This window comes from Simochromis diagramma, unplaced genomic scaffold (genome assembly GCF_900408965.1).
Source record: "Simochromis diagramma unplaced genomic scaffold, fSimDia1.1 OVJJ01000302.1, whole genome shotgun sequence".
NCBI lineage: Eukaryota > Metazoa > Chordata > Actinopteri > Cichliformes > Cichlidae > Simochromis > Simochromis diagramma.
In genome coordinates, this window is record NW_024386792.1 from 7,225,384 (window position 1) to 7,241,390 (window position 16,007).

Genomic DNA, 16,007 nt, shown 5'->3' on the forward strand with positions numbered 1-16,007 from the left:
TAACTATCATATTTCAGTTTAATTTCATAATTTCCTTAGGGATTAATAAAGTATTCTGATTGTTTACTATCGCAATTGGGTTTTTTTTCATTTACATACTGAACAAGAAGAGAAGATTTTAATTCACAGCATACCTTTTTAAACATGCTTGAGTCCATACTGTACTGCTCTAATTTCAAACAACCTCTGAATACAGTTTGGCAGTAGATTACTCTGTGCTTTTCTTCATTTTCAGTGCAATATTTGAGCACAAACTTGAACAATTTCAGGGTGTGTTGTTTAATTACTGACTGACAGTTTGGTTCCTAATCTGATCCAGTTATAATTCATATGGCATAGTGTTTTTTTTTTTTTTTCTTTTTGTTTACCCTGTCTGGGTGCTGACAAGATTATTATGTGGTTTCTGGCTCTAATCATTAGTTACACCTTGGGACATTTCTTAACAAAGGTGCTCTGGTAGCTGTATATAAGAAGAGCTCAACTTTCCGAATATCACTACAACAACTTCCTTCACTCTGAGACTGACTGCTGCAGCAGTGGACTAGACGTAATTACATGAGTCTTTGTTGTCAAATTTTTCTTTGCCAGGATAGGATTAACTGTGGTATTGTGATTGTTTAATTAACTTATTTGATTTGATTAAATCTTTATTACCATTTTTATTTCAACAGGTACGATCACTGAAACCATGCTGAAGGTAGCATTTGTGCTTGGATGCCTCCTGAGCCTCACTTTGACTCAACCTGTAAGTCTGACATTATCACATATTTTTACGTATTTATTTGCACTTATGCATTCAGATACCATTAATAATACTGTAATACAATAAAATGAAGGCAGTATTGAACTTGATCATTGTCTACAGATGGGTATGGCGCGCAAAAGACTTGTGCGCTCAAGCTCTGAATCTTACTCTGGGTCAGGGGTGAGTGCTTTTCTTATTTTTTTTCCATTACAAAATGGCAAATGATTTTTGATGCACAAGTCAGAGTACTGTGATTTGAATTACATTGTGGATTATTGCCTCCTAAATATCTAAGTTTTTAGTTTTACAGATGTAACGTTTCTCTGCATTTGATAATAAATATTTTTATTTGTGGTTTTTCAGGAAGCCAATCAACTGCCACAGTTAAACAATCAACAGCTGCAGCTACTCATACAATTACTACTTGCCAGCCTAGCAACAACCACTACTAGAGCTCCAACCACTACAACAGCTGCAACCACCCCTCGTCCGGCTGTAACTGGTTAAAAACTGGCATTTAACTATTGAATGAAAGTTAGCATGCAGTGCAACTGTCAATTTGTGATATTTTAATGAGAAAACGTAGCAGTGTCTACCAAATAAAATTTATGAATAGAAAATGTGTGTTTTTCTGTTTGTAAGAAATGTAAGTCCCTCAGCTAACCATTATATTCCCCTTTCAATAAAGAGTTTACATCACATGTGATGTGAGCAGCTATTTAGGTGTTTACTAATGAACACTGTTGATCTAAAATAGAGTTTAAATTATGGTACATCAACGATATTACATAATAAACTTTCTTAAGTTTTCTAAAATTGAGTAGACTTCCCTAATATTTAGAAGCTGCTGCCGAGGTTGGTAGCATTAACTTGAAAGTTATATTCCTGGTGGGTTTTTTTCAGTAGGAACATTCATAGTCAAACAGTTTAGCAACGGCGGGTCAAGGGGCAAGTTAGGACATAAAAGTGATAGCCTGTCAGTATGCCTCGTTATTTAAGACCGTTTATATACTGGAAAGAGTTTAAGATTAAGATTTCAGATTCAGATAACATTTTAAATCACCTACATGTGGAGTGGTGGAAATTTACTCACTCCAAAAGTAGCTACCATCCACATCGAAAGGAGATGGCTAAGGCTACATCCACACTAATGCGGTTTTTTTTGTTGTTTTTTTTTTTTTTTGCTTGTCCCGTTTGGCTCTTTTGCCATCAGAATTATTGTCTAAAGGCAAAGAAAGACGCCCAACGGATTTACTTTACCAAATGGACCATCCCAGCCTTGCCGTAATGGTCTATTTCAGACCTTCCCAAAGTGTGGGGCCCGCCCCCTAGGGGGGGCGCAGAGCCATGGCAGGGGGGGCGCTGGATGAAAAGGGGGGGGGGGGGGGGGGGAAACAAAACACTTGGACACTGCTAGCACGGGCGCCTACAGAAACGCAAACAGGAGATGAAGCATAGCTGAATATGTTTCCACACCAACTTCATTCTAAACCAAAGACTAGAAAATATGGTGAAGCATATCTTCCCTTTGGCTTCACCTGCACAAGTGCCGAAGTAGGTCTCCCTGCAGAATTGCTTTTCCCTTCGTTGGGAGCACGCACTTGGCTGTTTAAATCACGGACAAACAGGATCCCACATTCGTGATTTTTAGTTCACAAACACTTCTTGTAATGACTAACTACTCCTGACATTTTGGAGATATATACATACTATACTATACTTTATACAATAAAGTTACAGTGGGATACAAATAATATCAGGCTGATCCTGCCACGATTTGTTCCCTCAGTTCAAATCACGGACAAACAGTATCCCACAGCTGTTTATGTTTTTAAACCTATTTTGCACAGAGAGGCATTTTTTGAAAAATGTATTGATAGCAATGTTGAATATTATTACACAAGAAAAAAAAACAACTACACGTAAAATAATCACATCATGACGCCTCTGCCTTTGTAAATGGAGGGACAGTAACTGCGTGTGCTCGTGCACGCGGGGGGGCCCGAACATTTTTCTTGTAAAACAAAGGGGGGCCCAGCAAAAAATGTTTGGGAACTACTGGTCTATTTGATTCACCTTTTATTGTTTATTTTATTTTCACTTGCTAAATACGGGACAGATTTGACTGGGGAAAAGAAAGGGGAGAAGGAAAGAGGGAAAGAAAAACAGCGGGGAAGAGGGACGGGGAAAAAGGGCAACAAACAAAAACCAACAAAATAAGCAGACAAAAAAAATACATATATCAATCACCTGGATCACCTGTTGAGAAAGAAAAAAGAAAACAAGCGGAAGAAAAAAAAAGAGCAATATAATAAACAACATCACAATGATATATGGGAATATAACAGTAAATACTAAATATTAAACATTATTGTGCAGCACGTAAAATCGACAGCGCACAGTGTGCTTTGAGGTAGGAGCCAAAAAGGGTGTCGTTTGTGTGTGTGAGCACCCGTGTGTACACCTGTGAGCATGGACGCGCTTGTTTTTTTAAAAGGTTCCTTCATGTAATGATCTGCTAGAGGGTGTGGGGGGGCCACAGCCCCGTCCTCCAGGGCATGAAGCAGGTATGGAGGAGATCAAAACTCCAGACATCCAGAGGCCCCCAGAACACAAGAGCCCAAGGAAGACCAACAGAGGGGCAGCCACGTCACTGTCCCAGAAAGAGCTGAGGAGAGCCCCAGATGAGGGGTCACTCAGCAGAAACGGCTGTGCCAGAGTGGACCCCACATTCCAGACCCCAATTGGACGGCCAACTCCTCCTCCCAGACCCCCCGCTCCAACAGGCCGCAGAGAACAGGGGTGTGTGAAGACTCCAAACCTCCCTCCGCCCGCTCATGTAGTGTTGATGCATGTGTGTTCTAAGGTGCATTTAAAACCCAGGAGGGCATGGAGCTACCTGCCAGAGAGCAGGTAAGCCCCTCCTGCTAGCCCTCAATGTCTACGTGTATTTAAAATTGAGAGGTGGGCAACGACGCCAGGGGTGAGGTGTACACCCTGATGGTCTTTTGGATTCCGTGTAGCGTGCCCACCCCCAAGATCCTTTAAGTATGTGTTATGAGAGTGTGAGTAATGTGAATGTCTAAGTTGTGGGATAAAATTGAGGCACAGGCAGCCAGAAGGGGACAGAGGGGGGGATGCCTCCCCTGCACCCTGGTGACACACCTTTACCCTAAGGTAATGTTATTCTCATTATATATGCTCCCCCTAGGCTTAATCTTTGAAAAATATAACATTTCTTATCACCTCTATGCCGATGATGTACAAATTTATTTCAATTAGATGATGACGACATTGCTCCTTCGTTGCACTGCTTCCTCGAGTGCATGAGAGAAGTCAGAGAATGGCTTTCAGACAATTCCCTTATCCTGAATTAAAAGAAAACGGAGATTGTGGTGTTTGGCAACAATATCCCTAGGGGCCTATCAGCTGATACCTTTGGTTCCTTTGCCACTTCTTTCTCTGACTCAGTTAGTGACCTAGGTGTCCTGCTGGACAGCTCTTTCAAATTTAACAAACAAGTGTCTTCAGTAATCAAATCTAGCTTTTACCAACTGCGCCTTATTGCTAAGGCTAAGCACTATGTTCCTCATAAAGATCTTGTAAAGCTCATTCATGCTTTTGTGACTTCTAGATTGGATTACTGTAATTCCCTCTACTTTGGTCTTCACTCCGCTCTCCTTCACAGACTTCAGCTTGTCCAGAATGCTGCGGCTCGCCTCCTGACTGGCACTAGAAAGCATGCCTCTATCCCCCCAGTTCTTATTGAGTTGCATTGGTTACCCATAAAATATCGGATTGAATTTAAAATATTGTTGCTCACCTTTAAAATTATAAATAATTTAGCCCCTCGTTATCTTGTCGATCTTCTTAGTCTATATGTCGCTGGGCGAGCCCTCAGGTCTTCAGCCCAATTACTCCTGGCTCAGCCTAGATCTAGACTTAAATCTAGGGGTGACCGTGCTTTTGCCCTGGTTGCACTGAATCTATGGAACAACCTTCCTATCGCTATCCGTGCGTCAGACTCCGTTTTATCTTTTAAATCCCGTTTAAAAACTCATTTATTCAACATAGCTTTTCCATCTAGTTAGTGTCCCTATTTTATATTTGGTTCAATTTCTTATTTATGTACTTTTATGTTCTGTAATTTCTTGTTTATGTACTTTATCTTTTAGCTATATCTGTTCTTAGTAACTTTGTTCTTATATTCCCTTTTATTGCTGTATAATTAGTGCCCTTAACCAGATGACATATGTGGTACTTTGTTAATAGTCTTTTATTTATTGTCTTAATTTTCCTGTTTTTATTGTAAAGCACTTTGGTGTACCGCTGGTCTTTTAAACGTGCTATACAAATAAAGTTGTATTGTATTGTATTGTATAGGCCCTGCATGTGTGGGTGATTGTGTTACGGCCGAGACCGTTTCAGACGAGTGACAGGACTCAAACGCAAGACGCCGAACAGCTCGTAAATATATTTTAAGAATAATGTTTAATGTGTACACAAAATATTCATAAACAAAAGGTGAGCGTAGACGTTTAAACTAAATAATGATCTGGTCCGGGTCAGAGAGGACAGCTATTCCGGGGATTGGACTGGAAAGCAAGTCACAAAGGGTCCAGGAAAAGGTCGAGGTCACTGTAACAGAATGCAGATGTTCAAAACATAGATAAGGAGGCATATGAATATGTTGTTTGGCTCAAAATCCTCCTTCGTACTGCGTACTTGCCAACGGAGGTCGGAGATGACACAGAGGGGTGAGTAGTCCGAGTGTGTAAATCCAAAAACTCCTGGCGTGGAGGCAGAGAGGCAGGTAGGTAGTTTTGGTAATAGCCTGAGGGACTGTCAAAAGGTCCAGCATCCAAGTAGAAGCTCTTCGCCAGGGGTTAACTGTTAGGTGTAGCTGAAAAGGGAGGCGCACAAAAACAAAACATACAGTGAGGCAAGGTGATTAAAAAAAAACACGTAAGGAAATTATGGTGGTGGCCTGCACTGACTGATGTTTAGCAGAGAATCTGGCGAAGAGAGATTGAGAACGCTGGCCTTATGAGTCCCCCGGCTAATTACCCACAGATGTCAGCGATCAGCAAAAACACTGAGGCCCCTCCCAGGGGTGGAGACGCCGGCTCGGAGGGAGACACACTGGCACACACCCGGACCATGACAGATTGTGGTGGAGCGGGAAGAGGGAGGCAGCTGGAGATGGGGAGGGAAGGAAGGGAGGGGCAAGTGACCCCTCCCTGGGGCAAGCTCCCCCGCTGACCCAAGTGGCCGCCCCTAAACTCCGCAACCCGCCAGGGAAAGGGGGCCCAGGCCCATCCGGACCAGGGCCCAGTCCAGCAGCGCCGCCTGGCCCCACACACTAATACGTTTTCATTTGAAAACGCATTGTTTTCTCTCCATTTTGGCCTCCCGTCCACACTGAAACGGGATTTTCCCTTAAGGAAAATGCAGCGTTTTCAAAACGCTCTCGAAAATGCATACATTTGAAGACTGTGCTTATTCGTCATAGTGTGGACAGCGAGAACGGAGACTTTCGAAAACAATGACGCATGTTAGTCATGTGATGCAGTCATGTGACCAATTAAACAAAGATAGCGGAGGGCATTATACAGCAGTTGTTTTGTTTGCTCTCAATTTTGACAGCCCTATTAACGATTAATATCAGTTTGTACATGCTTCAGATAGCTTTTCTTCAAATTCTTTAATTCTCACTAGCTTTTGCAACTTTGTACTTTTGTGTTACTTGCAGCAACAACTCCACCTCATTGTTAGTCCATTTAAAAAACTCGGTGCTTTTCCTCGACATTTTGCCGCAATGTTTCAAAGAGCCGGAAAGTAAATAAACGGCAGACAGAAATAAGGCAGGACGAATCTTCTTGTGTTTCACGCATGCGCAGTACTGGAACGTAAGCATTTTCAGCCGTTTCAATGTAGACGCACAACTCTGTGAAAACGACTGAAAACGCTAGTGTGGATGCGGAGCGTTTTCAGACCAAAATGCCGTTTTCAAATCTATCCGGGCTAGTGTGGACGTAGCCCAAGGCTGTCGCCTCCTGAGTAAGGTGTTGCGGCAGGTCATGTCCTGCTGGTTGGAGTGTTAATTTTTACACAGTCAGAAAACATAGAAAGAAGAAATCCTCCTCCTCCACATTTTAAGGTGTGACTGATGATTAGAGACAGAAAGATATCTACTGTGATGAAATCTACTCCCCACTGCTGTGTAATCCATTATTGTAAATTTAAATGCTATTAGCAAACACAGATCTTGAGTGTGATTAAAGTGTTGTGTAGTTTCTTTAACATTTTGAGAGGCCATTTGAGTCTAATAACTGATTAAATGCTGAGTTTAGGATGTCATTTTTAGCATCTACGTGCATGTTCAAATCACCCATAATAATTATCTTTTCTGAGCTGAGCACTAAATCAGATAAAAAGTCTGAGAATTCAGTCCGAATCTCTGTGTAAGGCCCAGGTAGACGATAGATAACAACAAATAAAACTGTTTTTGAGATAGTTAGAGAGATAGATAGATCTAATAATGTCCTGTTACATGACTTTACTGTACAAGGTACAGTGCAGTAGCTTAAGCCCATAATAGCAACTCATTTCCTAAGAGAAAAGTCAGACAGAAATGCAAACTTCACTGGGTGTATACCTTTTAAATGCCTAGGCCACTAAGTCTTTTGATTTTTAATCATAGCCAACTTTTTCATCAGTTTACCTGTCTGACAACACGAGAAGGTGGAGACGTGCATTAAAGTAGTAATATAAAATGTTTTCTGATTGTGTAAAAATTAATAAAGAAAAACCTTAGACAAATCAATTAAACTCTGTTATTTCTGATGTTTGTGATGAAACTAGTGCAACAGTTTCATGTCCAAGTGGGATTTCTGTCTCTAATCATCAGCCACACCTTCTAATGGGGAGGAGGAGGATTTCTTAACAAAGCTGATCCAGTAACTGTATATAAGAAGCACTCAACATCCAGAGCATCACTAAAACAACCTCGTTCACTGTGAGACAGTCTGCTGCAGCTGTACGGATTCAGGCAATTAAATCTTTATTCTCAATATTTTCTGTGTCAGGATTGTCGAAGAGTGTTTTCATTTTGCGTCTTTATTATCCTCATTATCTTTTTCAACATTTACAATCATTGAAACAATGATGAAGGTATTTCTGCTTGTATGCCTCCTGAGCCTCACTATGCCTCAGGCTGTAAGTATCAAATCAAATCAAATCACTTTTATTGTCACATCACATGTGCAGGTACATTGGTACAGCACATGTGAGTGAAATTCTTGTGTGCGAGCTTCACAAGCAACAGAGTTGTGCAAAATACAATAATGTAAACAAACAAAATACAAGAATGGCTACATCTGAAACTAATAAATATATGTACAATATATAATAGTATATGCATTTCTGGATGTGTATACTAAATATTTTTCTACGTGTGTGTGTGTGTGTGTGTGTGTGTACACATATTTTACAAATTAAATAGAGTAAACAATAAATAAAATATATAAAAATATACAGAGTTGAGACATGTGCAAAACAGTGGCATTACTGTACAGTATGGAGTGCATAATGTTAAAGTTCCAGTAGTGAAGCTGAGGTGTCTATGAAGTGTTCAGCAGTCTGATGGCCTGGTGGAAGAAGCTGTCTCTCAGTCTGCTGGTACGGGACCGGATGCTGCAGAACCTCCTTCCTGATGGAAGTAGTCTGAACAGTTTATGGCTGGGGTGACTGGAGTCCTTGATGATCCTCCCCGCTTTCCGCTTTATTATCATTAAGTATTATCATTAGGCATGATTTAATAACATTATAAGGGAAAATATATGCAGATACTATAAGAGTATAAGTATGTACAAGTAATACCATGCTTTTGAATCTTCTACAGATGGACAAGGCACATGAATGCCTGGCCCGCTCTGGCTCCAGTTCAAATGAGGTGAGTGTTTTCTTTATCCTCCACGTTTAAATCACACAGGAGCGTCACTTTCTCTAAAACATTTTCTTTACAGGTGAACAACAATTTTATTGAATTCCTGCAGCTCTAGCTTGCCCTTCTACAACCACTTGCTACAACTACTATAACAGCTGCACCCACTACAACTACAATAGTTGCAGCCACTACATAAAAGGGACACCAAAGATCAAAGAGTGGTTTTAAGCCTTTGCATTTGCATCGAATTTCTGACATAGGCACCATGTTGTGTTTGCCTGTTATGTTTTTGTTTTTTGTTTAAAATTTTTTTAATCATGACTTCTTAATCAGTCTTTATGGTCACTATTGTCTTTAGCTGTCAAATAAAGTTCATATGTGAAAATCATGTAGATTCAGATTTCGTTTTTTGTCTTTTTGTTTTTTCTCTCTCTACAACCTCTGTGTTATTCTAAGTCAAAATTTACACATATTTGGACAATGACACAATTTATATTCCCCCTATGAGCGACAACAGTGAATTTTAAATCAAACAATCAAATGTGATTGAAGTGCAGACTTTCAGCTTTAATTCAAGGAGTTAAACAAATATAGTCCATTAGCACTGAGTGAAAGATTTTAGATTATAATTGGTGTGATGTGTCACACCCAGAAAGATCTGGATTACATCTTGACCTAAATTTTCCTCCTTCAGATCATTTAAAAAGCTTTCAAAGTGAAATGTGTGTTTGTGTGTATATATAAGATGAGTTCTCACTCTGGCTCATCACGACCACAAGCCTTATAAGTGGCTCTGTTTGTTTGAAATATTAAGGTGCTAAAACTAGGGTTGAGTAACTCTTTTTATGATGCTTTGTTGTGATACTCAGAAATCTAAATATCTCACAATTTTTAATATCTCCTTTACCATTAGCTCTGGCCTCTGACAGTGGACTCATCTTTGTGCTTGTCCTGCTAGACCTCAGGACAAGCACAACAGTTCACTGCTGTCGACCATAATATCTTATTCATTTTTGACCAGAATAAGCCATTCAATGGAAATATTAAACACATATGTAGGACTGCTTTCTTCCATTTGCACAATATGTCTATAATTAGAAATATCCTCTCTCAGAGTGAAACTGAAATACTAGTTCATGCATTTATTACTTTTGCGCTGGACTACTGTAATTTGTTATTATCAGGACGTCCTAAAAAAACTCCCTGAAAAGTCTTCAGTTAATTCAAAATGCTGTAGCAAGGGTACTTACAGGAACTAGAAAGAGAGCGCATATTTTTCTTATATTGGCTTCTCTTTATTAGTGCCCTTCTAAATCCAAAATCAAATTCAAAATCTTGCTCGTCTCATACAAAGTGTTAAATAATTAAGTGCCATCTTATCTTATAGAATTGTATCACCTAATTAGAGGACTTCGCTGTTAGACTGCAGGCTTACTTATGGTAAGCTAGCATGTTTTAAAGTAGAATTGGAGGCTGAGCCTTCAGTCTTTCCTGTCTTCCTCCCCTTACCCCAACAGGTTTTGGCAGATGGATGACCCTCCCTGAGTGTGGATTTGCTGGAGGTTTCTTCCTGTAAAAAGGGATTTTTTCCCCCACTGTCGCCATAGTGCTTGCTCAAAGGAGATCATATGATTGCTGGGATTTTCTACTTTTTCTTTGTAGCGTCTGAACCTTATGGTCTAAAGCACCATCCCACATAGCAAAACTGGTATGGCCCGGATCTGGCCCACACAATGTGCTTACACATGACCCACATACCGCAAAGAATTACGGCCCTTTGGTACCCAGATCTGGTTTGCCAGAGGTGGCCCACACATGGGCCAGCACAAAGCCAGTTGCAAACACACTGATGGTCCATGCCAGAAGTCAGCCAGCAGTGCCAGCTTGACACCAGATCTGGGCCAGACCTGTCTGCTATGTGTAATGAGGCAACTGTTATTGTGATTTGGAACTGAATTCAGTTAAATTGAAATTGAAAAAGAACCTGACTTTCAAATACAGTACAACTGATCTTTTTTGGAGGTTTTATTTTTTTTGTGTGTTGTTTTGTAACCGCTCTCTGGGAATCAACTTATTTGTGCAAAAATACAAATTTCTGCCTGTCAAACTATGTTCTTTTTTGTGGTTGTTCATAGATTCAACTAAAGAAATAGTAACAAATTAACTGTATCTGTGCTAGACTGCTATTAACAAAGTGCCTATAGATACAATGTAATCATTAGTTCTTTGCACATTCGTTGGTAATGAGTAGACACAGCACTGGTTTGTCCATTTATTGAGGTGCAATGGCCAAGTTAGTCACCCGACACAAACCCACACAGCAGATACTGGAGACAAAACTGAAGAAAAAGAGACCCACAAAGAAGCAGCACCTGAAGACTTTTCCTAAAGGTCTAAAAAAAAATCTGAAGAGAAATAGTATTTTTGATTCTTATGGTTTGTGTTGTTTCCATCAAAGTATAAAAAATAATGTTTGTATATAAAATGATGTCAATTCATCCAGCTATTTTTGAGCTGCTGAAAATTTGGGTCTACAGATAAAAGGTATCGGTATTTGTAGTTCTTACACAGTAAATGCAGTATTTTTCTAGAGACACTTGAACTAAAGCTGAAAGTCTGCAATTCAACATTATCTTGATGGTTTGTTTGAAAATTCACTGTGATTGTGTACAGAGAAAAAATGAAAAAATCTGTGTACAAAAACCAGAGGTGGGACCAAGTCATTGTTTTGCAAGTCTCAAGTAAGTCTCAAGTCTTTATCCTCAAGTCTCAAGTCAAGTCTCAAGTAATGTCAGGCAAGTCAGAGTCGAGTCTCAAGTCACTGGTGTAAAAGTCCAAGTAAAGTCACAAGTCTGAAATTTTGAATTTCAAGTCCTTTCGAGTCTTTAAAAAAAAACGAAAAAAGCATGTTGCAGTTATATGCTAAATGTAAATATTAGACCATGTAATTTTTAAATCTGTGTTTTTCTCAACACATGACAAAATAGTGAACTTAGAAAATATACACAAATTGTGAAATTGCACCTCTTTAAAATGCAGCTCAATTAAACTTAGCTCCAAGAATAATTTTCACTGACAGTTCTGAGATAAGCTGCATGTTATTCTTGGATGCGGTTGTAGGACCGGCTTTAAAATCGCATGACAAAAATATCATACACATTAAAAAAAAAACTGCATCACCAACATAGCCTGGAAAACATTTGCTAGTTAGATGAAGTCAGCTATCTCATTGTAGCATATTTATATGCATATTTAAAATCATACGGTTCTTGGAGTGAGTGCATACACTCATGAAGTTTAGTAACTTCAGGTCACTGCAACAAGCCCAGGTACAGTTTACCGACGGATGGGTGCAGGACCTTGAAATGCACCGTGTAGAAAGTAAAGACCATCGTACGTATCATAAGTTTACCAGTCTCACAAATCGTCGTCATAAATACACATTCGTTAACCGTTTATTAATATAACCTTTGAGCTCAATGGTAATTAATTAGTAGTGGAAATAATTTCTGGTAGCATCACAGAAATGTAGCAGTGACAATAATACTGTATGCTGTAATCGTACTGGGCAATTAGTGATACAAAACAACTGTTTTATCCTGTGAATAAAAGTATATGTTTTTGTCAGTGTACCATAATAACAGAAGCGAAACACAATATTGTGTCAGGACAATTCACTATTTATGCACAATAAACACAATAAATAAAGGAGCATAGCGCGACAATTTCTGTTCAGCGCCAGACTTGCTTGTAACCTATATCACCAATTATGCTCCTGAAATAGCTCTGCACTGCTCTTGTCTCTCAGGTGTGCTCTGAGGAACCGTTTGAGCTCAGCCACCGTTAATCCAGGTTTGGTCATTAGCATATCCTTAAATGTACCTGGTTTAATTATCTTTAGGACAGTTCGGATTATCTCTGCTTCTGTAAAATTCTCAGCTAGCCCTTCATCAATCTGTCTACACAGAGAGCTATAACTGACATCTGAATCTGAGTCAGAAATCTGTCCACTGTGGAGCTTGAATTCTCTACGAGGCAGGAGCGCTGCAACATCTGCCAGTTTTATAACATCAGTTACTTGACTGGTTACCATGCAGGTTCTATCTGCCTTCACACTAACTACTGAAGGTGTTACCACAGAGTCTGTTTCTGCACCCAGCTCACAGTCCTCATCTGCAGCCACCGGAGGTCGTTGCAGGTCAGTGATGAAGTCGTTGAATACTAGCAGGCGAGACATGCCTTGGTCCTCCTGACTTGCCAGCCGGTCACTTTTCAAAAAGTCCACAATGAAGTCATAGAGTTCCACCTCTGTTGCATCATCTCCTGGTAGGTCATCTTCCACCTCATCCTTGATGGTGTCTACAAGCTTGTACAACACCTCTGTCTTAGCAGTGTTAATAAGCTCATGAAGCTTTCTCTGTATTCCTCGTCGCAGCTCCTGCACAGCCGCCATTCTGGTACCACAGATGGAGCAGACGTAGCACGTTGGTCTTGGTTTATTACTTTATGATTAGCTGCCGTCAAGAGGAGGCACTAATCCCGGACGAGCCCCCACGATTGTTGCCCCCCTGGTGTGACAGGTGCCCGGGAGGGGTGCGATCCTAGATCCTATAGCTGTGTATTGAAATAAAGAGGCACAGATCATGAACTTGTTTACGTTTCAACTGCAGGATTTATTCTGCTCATCAACAGTGGAACAAATCATTAATCGCCTCTCATAAGAACCAGCAATTCTTTGTAACGTGTGGCATAACAGCTGTCAGCGCATTGTCAAAAGTACAGGAATAACCTTGGCGAGTATACATTAACCATCATAAATATAGATAACATTGGCTCGCAGTGACCAGGTTGCCTCAGCCTTTGTTCCGGTTACACATACATATCACTGCATCAAGAAATACAATGTACTGTAACTCACAGCCCGTGAATAGCAAATAACCATTCATATACAGCACATGAGCAGCTATGCAAGCATTAATTACAGCCTTTGCATCCTGTCTTACTTCAACAAGACATATAGAGAACACACAACTGAGAACGTGCCTTAGCATCGCTACGGTACTTGAAGCTCACTTCCCCCGCTAGCCAGTCCATTAGCCTAGCACGATCACGTTCACATCACGATCTCATTCAAAACACAATACTTAAACAGTACTTAACTTATAACGGTATACTTTCATTCACGAGTTCACAACAGTCTTATTGCTTCTACTGTGTTACCTATTAGTCATTTTGAGGACTAGTAACCCACCTGTGTATTGAAATAAAGAGGCACAGATCATGAACTTGTTTACGTTTCAACTGCAGGATTTATTCTGCAGATTTGCCTCCCAGAGGGGGTTTACGCTCCTCCTGGCCGCTATGCGCCACCTAGTGGTATTTTTCAAGTAATGCCATGGAAGATGTAAAGTGTAATTAGAAAAAATACTGATTTAACACTGAACGATATAACAAAGACCAAATTATAACTGGGGTGTTCCCTTTTTTCCTTGTATGAAGACATAAACTGAACTAACATCCCCATAAGTCTTTTTATCTCTTAACTTTTTAACTATTAGTGTAATCCAGATTTACCAGCCACACATTTCAACTTAAACACAGATGTTAACCTTTTACACTCTCCCCCTTTTTTTTTTATATATATGTCTCCTGACTTTTGTCATGTTAAGGGATGTATGTTTCTAGTTACTGTGGTTGAAGGTAACAGGTGTCCAGGTATGGATGTGGGTATGTGAAGTATGGGAGTGGAAGAGTACTAGGAATACCCTGGAGAGGGTATGTGGGCAGGAGAGAGTTCATCCCTGCATTCCATTGCTGGTATGATGGTTGTCCCAGGGTGTTATAGGTGAACATCTCTCTCGGCCTGGCAGTCCGCTGTGATCTCCTCGAAATCTCTATTTCTTCTGGTTGTTTATTCCCATCAACTGTTGGGTTAACTGGTGGCTTGGTACACAGGTCTGGCTCAGTGTGATGTTCGTCTTCCAGGGTGGCGTCCTCCAAAGCTCTGTAGTGTCTCTGTGGTACATTATCGCCCTGTTCTGGGATGTTAGTTTCCTCCACGACAGCAGGGTGGAATTCATGAGCTGCGGCTCTTAGTCTTTGCTCAACCTGGGGATGGTGCACTGTTGGTGGTTGTTCTTTCTCTCTAAATCGCAGCCTGTAACATGGAATCTTTTGGTAAGAGTATTCTTCATCAGAACTGTCTGTGTTTTGGTCATGTGTGTCAACAACTGCCGTTTTCTGTTTTGTTACCTTGTACGGTCTCTCTTCAGGTTGTGAAAGAGGAGTTTCCTCCAGGGGCAGTTCATTTACTGGAAGCAGTAGGTTCCTGTGGAGTACTCGCACTGTTTTGGGACCCTTTTCAGGCTGTACTCGGTAAACCGGTCCATTGTCGACTCTTTCCACCACACGGTGCACTACCTGCTCCCAGTAAGCCCGCAGCTTGCCGGGTCCACCTCGTTCTGACAGGTTTCTCACGAGCACTCGGTCACCTGGACAGAGAACAACACCTCTCACTGCACGGTCATATTGTCTCTTGCCCTTAGCAGAGGATTTCTCACTGTTTTTTGCTGCCATTTCATATGCAAAACGCATCTTCTTTTCCCATTTCTGTGCATATGACTGTCGATCCGATGTTTCAGGATTTCTTTTGGGCGGAAACAACAAGTCCACAGGCAAACGTGGAGATCGGCCATATAGAAGAAAAAATGGGGAGAACCCAGTGGCCTCATGCCTTGTACAATTATAGGCATGTATAACATGAGCCAGATGGTCTTTCCACTGAATCTTTTTCTCCTCCTCCAGAGTACGCAACATTTGAAGGAGGGTCCGGTTAAGTCTCTCTACTGGATTGCTTCGCGGGTGATATGGCGTTGTTCGTGAATGACCAATACCAGCCAGCCGTTCTAACCTGCTGAACAAGGTATTCTCAAACTCCCTCCCCTGATCGTGGTGGAGTTTCTCTGGGTATCCAAAGCGAGGGATAAAGTCATGGAATATTTTGTCAGCTGCGGTTTTCCCAGATTTATTCCTTGTTGGATACGCCTGGGCAAAGCGTGTAAAGTGGTCCACAAGAACAAGAATGTACTCATAGCCCTGACTTTGCTCTAGGTGTAGGTAGTCAATACAAAGCAACTCGAGAGGACTGCTGGTGGTTATATGTTCCATCGGAGCTCTTTGTGGAAGATTAGGACGTTTCTGTTTAATACAGACACACCTTTTGTTTACATAGTCCTCTATGTCATCTTGCATGTTGGGCCAGTAAAACCGTTCACGGGCAAGGTGTGTTACTTTATCGGCGCCAACATGACCCAT

At 40.8% G+C, this 16,007-nt stretch overlaps 3 long non-coding RNA genes across 3 annotated transcripts; 2 read left to right on the forward strand and 1 right to left on the reverse strand.

Moving 5' to 3' along the window:
• Positions 1-481: 481 nt before the first annotated feature.
• On the forward strand, positions 482-1,319 carry LOC120728605. The gene is made up of 4 exons (XR_005694754.1): positions 482-547; positions 672-745; positions 866-925; positions 1,109-1,319. It is a non-coding gene; the product is annotated as an uncharacterized LOC120728605 (long non-coding RNA).
• Positions 1,320-5,155: 3,836 nt separating this feature from the next.
• Positions 5,156-5,913, reverse strand: LOC120728606. Its single transcript, XR_005694755.1, has 2 exons — positions 5,743-5,913; positions 5,156-5,648 (listed from the first exon to the last, which is right to left on the reverse strand). It is a non-coding gene; the product is annotated as an uncharacterized LOC120728606 (long non-coding RNA).
• Positions 5,914-7,365: 1,452 nt separating this feature from the next.
• LOC120728899 lies at positions 7,366-8,990 on the forward strand. The gene is made up of 3 exons (XR_005694797.1): positions 7,366-7,963; positions 8,649-8,699; positions 8,773-8,990. It is a non-coding gene; the product is annotated as an uncharacterized LOC120728899 (long non-coding RNA).
• The last annotated feature ends 7,017 nt before the right edge of the window (positions 8,991-16,007 follow it).